We start from the raw sequence: 10883 nt of genomic DNA, 5'->3' as shown, positions 1-10883 counted from the left end.
AGTTTAAAATCGGCCTCCCAGGAACACTTTAACACATCAAGAACAGCAACAAAACAAACAACTCTGCCGATGGGAACTCCCAAAACTCCAAATACTGTGGCAACCAGATGGGAGCTATTTTTGAACTGACAGGCTGCTCTCTGTCCCTCAAATTATACCACTGATGTTGCTTTCCACTCTTTTTATAAGTAGGATCAGCCCAGCTCAAAAGAATCCAATCCCATTTCTTATTAATAGATCTGGAAGGCGTGTGAGGGGGAGTATGTAGATTGGGGTAGGAAAACATTTTTCTCTCAAGTAATGCCATTCAAAGGGTCAATTAAGGCCACCTCAGACATGAAATCAAATTTTAGTTATGAAGTTTTGTTCTTTTTTATTCTCTTACCTTTAAAATAAAACTTCATTTTTGAAACTTTTGTCAGATGTTTGTCAATAACTTACAACATGCTAGGCACTAAAGATAAAACTGAATGTAATGGACTTAATTTGTGCCCTAAGGTGGCTTAAAGGCCACCAAGGAAGGCAGCTATCAAGCATGGCACAAAATGCCATGAAAGGGATTCAGGGCACTAAGGGAGTATAGGACAGGGAAACTGAAGCTATAATTCTTAAGAAAAAAATTAGGTATCACTTTCTCCCTATTCTATTACAGTTTCCATAGTTTATCATTCCTCACATAAACAATGCTACGAGGAAATAAATTTGAAAAAAGAGAACTTAATTGAGGCCATCTTCTGATTCGCGTTCATCTGGAGCTGCACGCTCACTTTCTACACGTGCTTAGAACTTGGTAGGTAGCAGACATGTATTATAGTGACAGCAGGTAAAGCCAGTTTAAAATACAACTTTATAGTGACTGAAATTCAAAGACAGCATAAGCAGAAGTCTTTCAGCAGTTTGGCAGATTAAGTGGATGTTTTTCCCCAAAAACTATTTCTCAAGTACAAATAATACCAGAAGTAATTATAGCTCCTTTTACCAACCTGCTGGTAAACACATCTTAAAAAAAGAGAATCATATGAGGAAAAACAACAACAAAATGTATCTGGCAAGCCAATTAGGGTCCTAAAGAACTGTCCTGTTGTAAGCTGTCCAAGCACCAAAGATTCCCTGGTATGAACCTTTCCTTCGCAGGCCGCGTGCTCAGTTGACCAGGAGAGCACAAAGGCCTCTGTAGAGTGTGACTTGACCAATATATGAAGAAGAAAGAAGTCCACCTGGGCATGGGGTCTGAGAACCATATAGATGTATTAGAATACACTCTTCCAGTTCTTGATATATATGTGTGTGTGTGTATATATATATATATATATAAGAGAATGGAAATTCTTTCTCTTTATATATATATATGTAGAAAGAGAGAGAATTTCCATTGTCTGCATGACAAGTAAATATGGCAAAATAGCTTCAGTAACTGATGATGAATATTTTGATATAAGAACACAAACTAGATGACTTAAAGTATTAAGAACATATTATTTTTTATTTTATTGATCAATCAATCAATCAATTAAATGTGATTGCCTAACCCATGATTTGACGTAAAATCAGCCTTCATTTTTCAGTGAAAATAGCAAACACCCTCACAAAAATTTTCATCCAGCCAAAACAACAAACATGGATTATTCAAATTCCTCCCTTCCTAGAGGTCAAGTAAAGAAAAGGATGGCAATTACAGCCATGGATCTATTATTTTTCTTATTCTTTGATAACAGCAGCAAACAGAAAGATTACAGGCATTACAATTGGGTATTTTATTTAATAAAAGTCTTCTTTTTTGCTAAACCCTAAGGGGGGAAAAAGACAGCTTTTGACAGGCAGTACTTTGAAGAATCAGTGAGATAAAATATATTTCAAGTTCAATTATTTTTTTAAAATAAGGCTAGAAAGTCATTTTCAGATTGAACTTTCAAAAGGGTAGTCACAAAATTACATACATATTTTACATTGAAATGAAAATAATGCTGTGAACTCTAATTTGACATGAAATTATGCAGTTGAATAAAAATTAATTCATTATTTTTCATAGCAATATTACTAAATAGAAAATAGCACCATCATTAATAAGGATTGAAAGGAGGCTGACTATTGAATAATTACTGAAGCAGCCTGGGTGATAATCCATGGGGCAGAAATGAAGATTTACTCTTAGTAAAAGACCAGGAATGTACTGCCAATGCACTGAGTTATTTTACCTCAAAACTTTTAATTTGTGCCCTTCTACAGAGAAACTAGACAATATCAGGACATATTTTAAAATAAATAACATGTATTTTAAAAGCTCACAACTTTGTGCTTTTTTATGTTTTCTAGTCGTTGCCAGGACTATAAAATTGCCTTCAGGATGGGATCTCATAGAAGCTCACTGTTAGCTTCTTAAAATATCCAGAGGCATGGAAATGGAAACTCAGCGGTTGCCAGTGGTTAGGTGGAAGGGGGGATAAATAGGTGAAGCACTGAGAGTTTTTTGAGCAGTGAAAACATTCTGTATGATGTTATAATGGTAGACATATGTCATGACACATTTGTCCAAGTCCTTACAGCGTACAACACCAAGAGTGAAGCTGAATGTAAATTCTTGGCTCTGGCTGATAAGGATGTGTCCACGCAGGTCCAACATTTGTAACAAATGTGCCACTCCAAGGGGTGTGTTGATAATGGGGGGGGGCTATGCACGTGTGGGGACGGGATGAGTCTGGGGAAGTCTCTATACCTTCCTCTCAATTCTGTGAACCTAAAACTGCTGTTAAAATAAAAGTATTTTTTAATAGAAATTCAACTAGGCAAAGTACACAGGTTTTTTTTAACTGATATTTCAGTTGAGAGAGGGGCATTCTGAACTCTCTACACACCCTTCTGAGTACTCGAATAAGTAATACTCAAATAACACACACACACCATATATATGTGTGTGTGTGTATATATATATATATATACACACACATAACCTTAGGAGTTGGCAAAGTCTGATAAACAACTAAATATAGTAAAATATACCCTTTTACTATATTTACTCAACTTGATCCAAAGATAGTTTCTACTGCCTCCAAACAACTTAATTAATTCAAAGAGTAAAGAATGCCACTCTCAGGCCAAGCACAGTAAAGCAGTACAGATTTTAAAGTCTAGGTCACAAAACCAAATACATGTTCCCTCACTATCCGAAAGTAAAGCGTTTCTATGAAACTTTTCATAAGCCAAAATGCGTAACACAAAGAGGCAATTACCATTAATTTATATGGGAAAATGTCTGAGCGTTCCCAGAGTCAAAAAATAACCTACCAAATCCTATCAAATGTATGTAATCATGTCCAGTTTTCGGCTAAGCGTAACACCATTAGCTTTTCCAGCACCTTAGGACCATCATACTAGGGGGTGCACAACATAAATCAAGATAAAGCGCAGATGCTCGCAGGCGGTCGGAAGCCACGGCAGCTCGAGGCTGAGATGCTGGTTGGAAAGCGGTTCCCAGAGAAGGAGCCTGGGGGGCACTCCCGCTGCTCTGGGCCTGCTGCCTCTATCGGGCTCGATGCAAAACAAATGCTGGAAGCTGTCTTCACTTTTCATCATTTTTTTAAAGCATAAATCCTCTTCAGATTTCTTTCAGGTAGGGAAAACAGGTGTTAACGCAGTTCTTTCTTTAAAAGCCAAGTGAATCAAGGGATACCTGTACACATCTCAGGTTTTTGGAGCTCAACTCTTCAGCCAGCCTTGTCAAAAAAGTTTTTGATGAAGGAAGTGCTATGCTCAGAGCTATGACAGAATGAAACAGTGTTATAGGCATGTGGAAGTGGACCCCAACAAAGGAGAGCTCAGAGTCAGGGAGGGCAACCAGGGTGCTACCAAGAGTGGGGTTCAAATAAGAAAGGGTTATTCAAAATGAGAAAATGTGTCAGGTGTGAGAAACAGTTCAGGCTTTTTTATAGAGTCAACAGAACCCTAGCACGATCATTTCCAACTTGTAGGAAAGATCAAACATTTGTAGTACTAGGCGTTAAGAGAACTAACCGGGAAGAGGGAAGGACCAAAGGTATAAAAATGAGTTAAGTCAGTTCCCCGAATCAAAACACATTTGCTATATTTTTATGGAAAATAAACCTGAAAAGTTAGACTAGAAATCACTTTCCAATTTCTTCCTGATAACATGCTTCCTCTATGGTTTGATGTGATTCAATTCAACCAACTTTCTCTATCCCCAAATGTACAAGGAGTTGCACTTGAGGTGGGGTGGGAGGCAAGATTGGAAGGCTGAAGACTGAATTAGACATGTGCAATCCATTTGCTCATAGTATCTAAGAGGGAGAAATATATCCCTAACTGGTGGATTTAATTGTACTAAGTTCCATGATAGAGACATAAGATAATAAACAGTGAGGAAAAATAATTAATTCTTAGCTGTGTTCTATAAAAAATGCATTAATTACAACTGCATCCTAAATACTCTGATTTGCAGAAATGGTTGTCTGGGGAAACTTATAGACTTATACCTGGATACCAGGGTGAGATTGGGATAATTCCTTAATCTTTGTAGATACAGTTTACTTATACAGAAAGTAAAGGATTATGTTAGATCATTTTAGCTTACTTTTAATTCTAACAACTTTCTACTTCTATTTAAGTGTCACTGAAGGGAATAAGGAGAGTTTCAAATAGGGAATATTAATAGGGTAAGACTCCCCAGAGACCCCCAGATTCTGCAGTTACTGACAGTTCTTTCCATTACAAGGGGAGAGATAGTCATCTGAACTTTGCAAATTTTCCAATTTTTTCATGTCCCCAAATTACCTGCCTTTAAGCTCAAAACAGACCCAACACCAGGTGTTTGCACCAGCAAGCATTATCTAGTTGACATTTAGGGCAGGATTACTGGAGAATTATTGTGCATTTAGCAAGAAGGCTAATAACAACTAGACACATGGAGAAATACTTCCTCTTTTTCTTTTCTTCATTTACTCATAGAGTCTTCCTTCCAGTTTAACCTTTTGTGCCTTAATTTAGCCATATGCTGGAACAACTTAATTGTGGTTAAGAAAGAAGTGCAGATTTCCTATTTACAGTAGAATCAATTGGCTGGGCTGGTCTGTGGAAGGAAGTATTCAAGATAAATGTATGTAAGGCTGTTTCCACATGCACCGTTCAAAGACTTCTTCCAAAACCCTTTTACTTCCTCAGTGCTTAAAATAAACAACAGGGAGCTTTCTAATGACCTCAATGCAAAAAATATATATATGTATATGTATATATATGTATATACACATATATATGTTTATACATGATTTACGTACATGTATGTATATGTAGATATAGAAAGGTACTCTAACAATTCTTTTAAATACTGCCTAGTGTCTGCTTAAAACTTGGATGTAAGGAGAGAATTAATTCTGTACTTCTGGTGAGATGAAGAAAAATTTGATTTTACCTATCAAGTTTAGCATAGACTTGTATACATAATTTCAAAAACATCCAGGTGTTCACTCAAAACCATTTAAATTAAAATTTCCTGAGAGGCACGTTGTCCTAAGTATGTGCTAATACCCTCTCCCGGTCTTCGGTAGGTCTGTCTCTAAGCGTGGCACGTGGCTAACCCCTTCTGAAATGCTTCTCCCTGGGCTTCTGATACAACATATCCCTGTCTTTCTCCCCATCTTTCTCACAACTCTAGACTAGTTCACTTCCAAACAATCAAAGCCCTATACTTCTGTCTCTCCTAAGTAGTCTTGCCCTATGCCAACCTTGATGCATTAGCTAATTCAAACCCATTTTACCCTAAGAAGGACTACATATGAATCACTCCAGCCCAATTAAACTTGACGTCCTTTACTCTGAAGGTTGGGAGAAAACAGAGCAAGAAGGAAATACGATAAGGACTACATTTACCGATAGCTATAATTGGTTTAAATTAAAAATAACTATATAAATGCAAGTGAAAAAAATCAATATTCCAGTGGCTGACAATGTAATTCTAAGACAAAACCTTATTTTTCACTAGCCTCAACCTAGTTTCTTAAAAGAATAAAATATTTACCCTCTTTGATTATGATTTATACAATCACTCATCAGCCAAGCATGGAAGAAAAATATGTATTATGTTTCTTTTAATTCTATGAGATCAATAACAATGACACGAATTATTAATCAACCTTTGATGATTTATTATTTATGCCATTGACTATTACATGTAAAATACTCTGAACTAACTGCTTTTTGGTGGTACCATCTACTGGTTTATTTTTTATTGAATTAATTGGGCGACAGTGATCAATAAAAATATATGTTTCAGGTGTAGAGTTCTATAATATATCATCTGTATACTCTATTGTGTGTTCACCACCCCAAGTCACCACCCCTATACCCTCTTCTATCTCCCCCACCCCTTTCCTTCTGGTAATCACCACACTGTTGTGTGTGTCTATGAGTTTGGTGGGGTTTTTTTTGAAGTAACTTTTTCAATAACTAGCTTTTCTTATTTGTTTTTATTTTCTCTACTGAGTATAAAGAATCTTATCATCTTCAACAATAGCAGTAAACATTTTTTGGTCAGCTTCTAACAGCAAGGCTGTGTGCTAGAAACTAAAGATGCAAAGGTATAAATAATATCATCCCTCAGAGAGTTTCCACTACACCTGATTTAAAAAACACACCTAAATACATGAAAATAAAAATAAAATACAAGGGAGTATAAAAGTCACAAGTGGATGTTCTAAGCAGTAATATGGGATTCTGAGAGAGGAATAGCTTTCCTAAGGTTAGGCCAAAGACAGCGTGGCAAAGGACAAAGCTGGGGCTTACTTCATAATGAGTAGAATCTAGTTAATAATGAAATAGGCATCAATTTATTGAAAAGAATGAAGAAGGACTTTGGGCATTCTGGACAGAATAAGCACATGCAGAGAACAATAGATCACAAGAAAGGTGCTGTGGAACCAAAATCAAACAACAGACAAGAAGGGGGGGGGGTGCAGGCTCTTATTTCTCAGGAGTTGAGGATATTTATCACATGGTATGATATTTATATGGCCTCACTAGCTTCTGAGAGGGCTCTGCTCTTAACATTTGAACAATTTATTGCCTAATTATTTCATTTGCCCTTTTGAGGAGTCTCTCTGCAGGACACTTTCCCAGAGTGAGTGTACAAAATGTGGGTCCTTGGAATGTCATCCCCCCCATTGTATTAAAAGCAAAATAACCTTTATCAAAAGCTTTGTGACCATTTAGAATATTGGATTTGTGTTTTAATCATAGAGTTCAACAGGAATATAGCCAGTGGGAAGGACTTAATTACAAATGATGTCTTTTTCATGGCTGAGCTGGCGATCTCAAGGGATGCTTTAATGAAGTTCTGAGCCCGCAGACGGGAAAGGTCAAAGGGCTTTCCTCCCCACTACCTCACAGTGCGCAGAGCTGCACCTCATGGCAGCAGATGTTCAACCAGGTACAATATTAGCCCGAGGGGGAAATTCCAGGAAACAGGACTCACATGGAAGGAGTTCTCTGGAATTCAGCGATAATAGAGCAGCCTCTTTCAAAGTTGGAAGAGGAGAGGAATTTAGATAATCTCCATTTGGACATGAATGTATATTTCATTCTAAGAGTTATATGCCAAGAGGAATACCATTCTGCTAGCAAATTTGTTACATATTGAAGATTCATGATATTTTAGATCAATATTCTTTAAATGTTGAAAATGTTCCTTCTGTGTTTATAGTACACACGTATTTAAGTTTATATTAGGTTACCAGATGAAATTGCTTTTTTGGATTGGTCAAAAATGGTTGAATATCCCATTTTATTTGGTTCAACCTGATTACTTAAACTGTCTTACAATTAGCAAAAAAATGCAAAGTTACATTTTATAACACTGTGGTGATCTAATTTTCATTCTTAAACAATAATTTTGTATTATGCTAAACAACATATTTTCAAAATGTTCAGATGCGTATACTGTCCATTATCTCTAAATCTGTGTTTACTTTTTCAGAACTGGCCCTGATTTTCTACTTTGACTTTTAAGCTTTATATCTCTAGCAATAGCCAAGTAATTTATGGTAAAACCTGACATGAATTTTAAGCACATAAGTCATTTTAAAAATTAATATTGAAGAAAACATTTGTGTGTTTTTTCTTGAACTAAAAAAAGCTGGTCTTCCTGCCTTCTCCAAACTAAAAACAAAAACACCTCAATGTGTAAGGAATTCATGAGTTTCCACGTGAGTTCATGTTAATAATTAGAAGGAATCTTTATATACAGAACACTATTTTGATATGGTTTTCCTTTGAAAAGATATTTGGGTCTTTAATTTTTGTTTTTAACAACCTACACCTTTGCAAAATACCTGGTGATGAAAATGGAGTTGAATTTTATTTATTTACTTGATTCTTTTAACCAAAGCTTATCGTGACTTTGTCTTGATGCGTAATAATAATGACTGATGAAAGTCATGTATACTTCTATAAAGCACTGTTTAGTGGAACATTAATTAACAAAATACATACAAAAATGTAAGGACTTAAAGGTAATTCCAATGTAAATTTTAAATAATTAGTAAGCGTGAACCCCAAAAAGGAATGAAAACATATATTAATAGTTAAATTAAGCCTGAATATCACTTAAAACAACACTGCTGACAGGTTAAGTACTTGTGATAAAAAAAAAAAAAAATACTGGAGATCTTTTAACAAAGACTAGTATCTAGGCAACTTGGGAGGGAAGGTGGGAGATTTTAGGGGCGAGAAAGGAATGACAAGGAACGGCGAGTGCAGACAGCTGTCACTATTCCTTGAAGCGTATCTCAGCCGAGGCTGCACCTGACGCTGAACGAGAGAGCTCTAAGGTAACTCGCTGCGGGCTGAGTCACACACCAGGCGGTGTGTGTGGCTCACAATTTCTGAAGAGCATGCACTGCGTTCTCTTCATGTTCTGATGAAATAAATATCGGAGGCAGACATAAGATGAGGGAACAAGGGCCACCCACAGGTCAGCTGATCTGATTTACTCCCAAGGCCATTCCCAGAAATTAGGTTTTTAAGTTGAGGAAACATGATTAGTATTTAAACTATCTTTATATGACCTCATAGCCGCACACCACCAGCCTCAGCACCTTTCTGGAGCTTTAATATGAAAATTGTAGGACAGCCTGGCCTGCGGCTCAGAGGCTGAGCATCGACCTGGGATCCAGGAGACGGAGGTTCGTTCCGGTCAGGGCCCATGCCCGGGTTGCGGGCTCGAACCCCAGCAGGGGGCGCGCAGGAGGCAGCCCATCAAGACTCCTCATTGATGTTTCTCTCCCTCTCCCTCTCTCTGAAATCAATAAAGATATATGTGTATATATATATATAAAATTTAAGAAATTGTAGGGTATTTGTTTTTAAGTCTAATTCCTTTGTGTTCCGTAAAATACACAGCATTCTGGCCGTTTGCGAGAGCCTGCGTAAGCGCCCTTTTCACAGTGAAGAAGCGGGAAGTCTCATGCTTGGACCGGCAGTCCATGTATCCCGACGGCGCGCAATAACCGCGGGAGGGACCACGTAAAATTGCGAAACCTTTGGGGCCCGTGGGGAGAAATAGAAAAATGAAAAGAGGCGCCCTGCCCAGGTTCTGGAACGACAGGGAAGGCGCTGCAGGCTTGTTGGAGGGCCCAGTTTTAGTTCTTTCATTTCGGAGGTAAGCGTGTTCCGCAGAGCGCTCGCGAGCCTCGGGCTGTCTCTGGGATAAAAGGCTCCAAAAGGCACGCGCTGAACTTCCAAAGACCCGAGCGGCCCCCAGCGCGAGCCGGGCGCCCCGCCGGGAGAGCGGCGCGGCACGTCGAGGAAAGCGGGAGGACGCAGTTAGTTTTTAGTTTTTGAACCTCCCTCCCGCCTTTCTCCAGAGGCGGCGGCCTGGCGGCTCCGTCGATCTTTAGGGCAACAGCGCCGCCCGCGCCCCCTCGGCCTCCGCCCCGCCGCCCGGGTCCCCAGGAGCCCTGTCCCGCCGACGACCCCCCCCCCACTAGGCATCTGTCGGGGAACCTCTGCTCGCTCGGCCCTCGGGCCCGCCAGGCCCTCTACCCGCCGGGCCCCCAGCCGGACGGGCTCCCCGGCAGCAGCCGCCGCGACGAGCGCTCAGCCCGCCGGCCTCTCCCCCCGCGCCCCGCGCTCAGCCCGCCGGCCTCTCCCCCCGCGCCCCGCGCTCAGCCCGCCGGCCTCTCCCCCCGCGCCCCGCGCCCAGCCCGCCGGCCTCTCCCCCGCGCCCCGCGCCCGGGCTCCTGGGGCGCGCGTGCCCGTCCCGCCCGCGCCGCCCCGCTCCCTCCGCCGGCGGCTGCAGCGGCCCGCGCTTCCTGCGGCGTGTTTCTTTTTCCCTCCTGGGCTCCATCAAAGGTGGCTCTGTTATTGAAATATGAAGCCATTTCCTCTCCAAAACCCTTGGTTACTCAGGGCGGGAATCAATGGACCTATATACTCTCCCAGGAGTTATAAATAAATGTCTATTTGCTCAGAAGGCGTTTTCCCGCGGGGCCCAGCATCTTCCCCAGCGGTTAGTTTAGGGGCGAGAGAGTGAGTGTGTGTGTGTGTGTGTGTGTGTGTGTGTGTGTGAGTGTGTGTGTGTGAGTGTGTGTGAGAGTGTGAGTGCGTGTGTGCGTGTGACTGTGTGTGTGTGTGTTTGCGTGTGTGTGAGAGTGTGTGAGTGTGAGTGCGTGTGAGTGCGTGTGACTGTGTGTGTGCGTGAGCGTGTGAGTGTGTGAGAGTGTGTGTGAGTGTGTGTGAGTGTGAGAGTGTGAGTGTGTGTGACTGTGTGTGAGTGTGAGTGTGTGTGTGAGTGTGTGTGAGTATGTGAGTGTGTGTGGCTGTGTGTGTGAGTGTGTGTGTGAGTGTGTGTGTGAGTGTGTGTGTGTGAGTGTGTGTGACTG

Source organism: Miniopterus natalensis, chromosome 3, assembly GCF_054644295.1.
Source record: "Miniopterus natalensis isolate mMinNat1 chromosome 3, mMinNat1.hap1, whole genome shotgun sequence".
Taxonomy (NCBI): Eukaryota; Metazoa; Chordata; class Mammalia; order Chiroptera; family Miniopteridae; genus Miniopterus; species Miniopterus natalensis.
Note: the sequence above shows the minus strand (reverse complement) of the source record.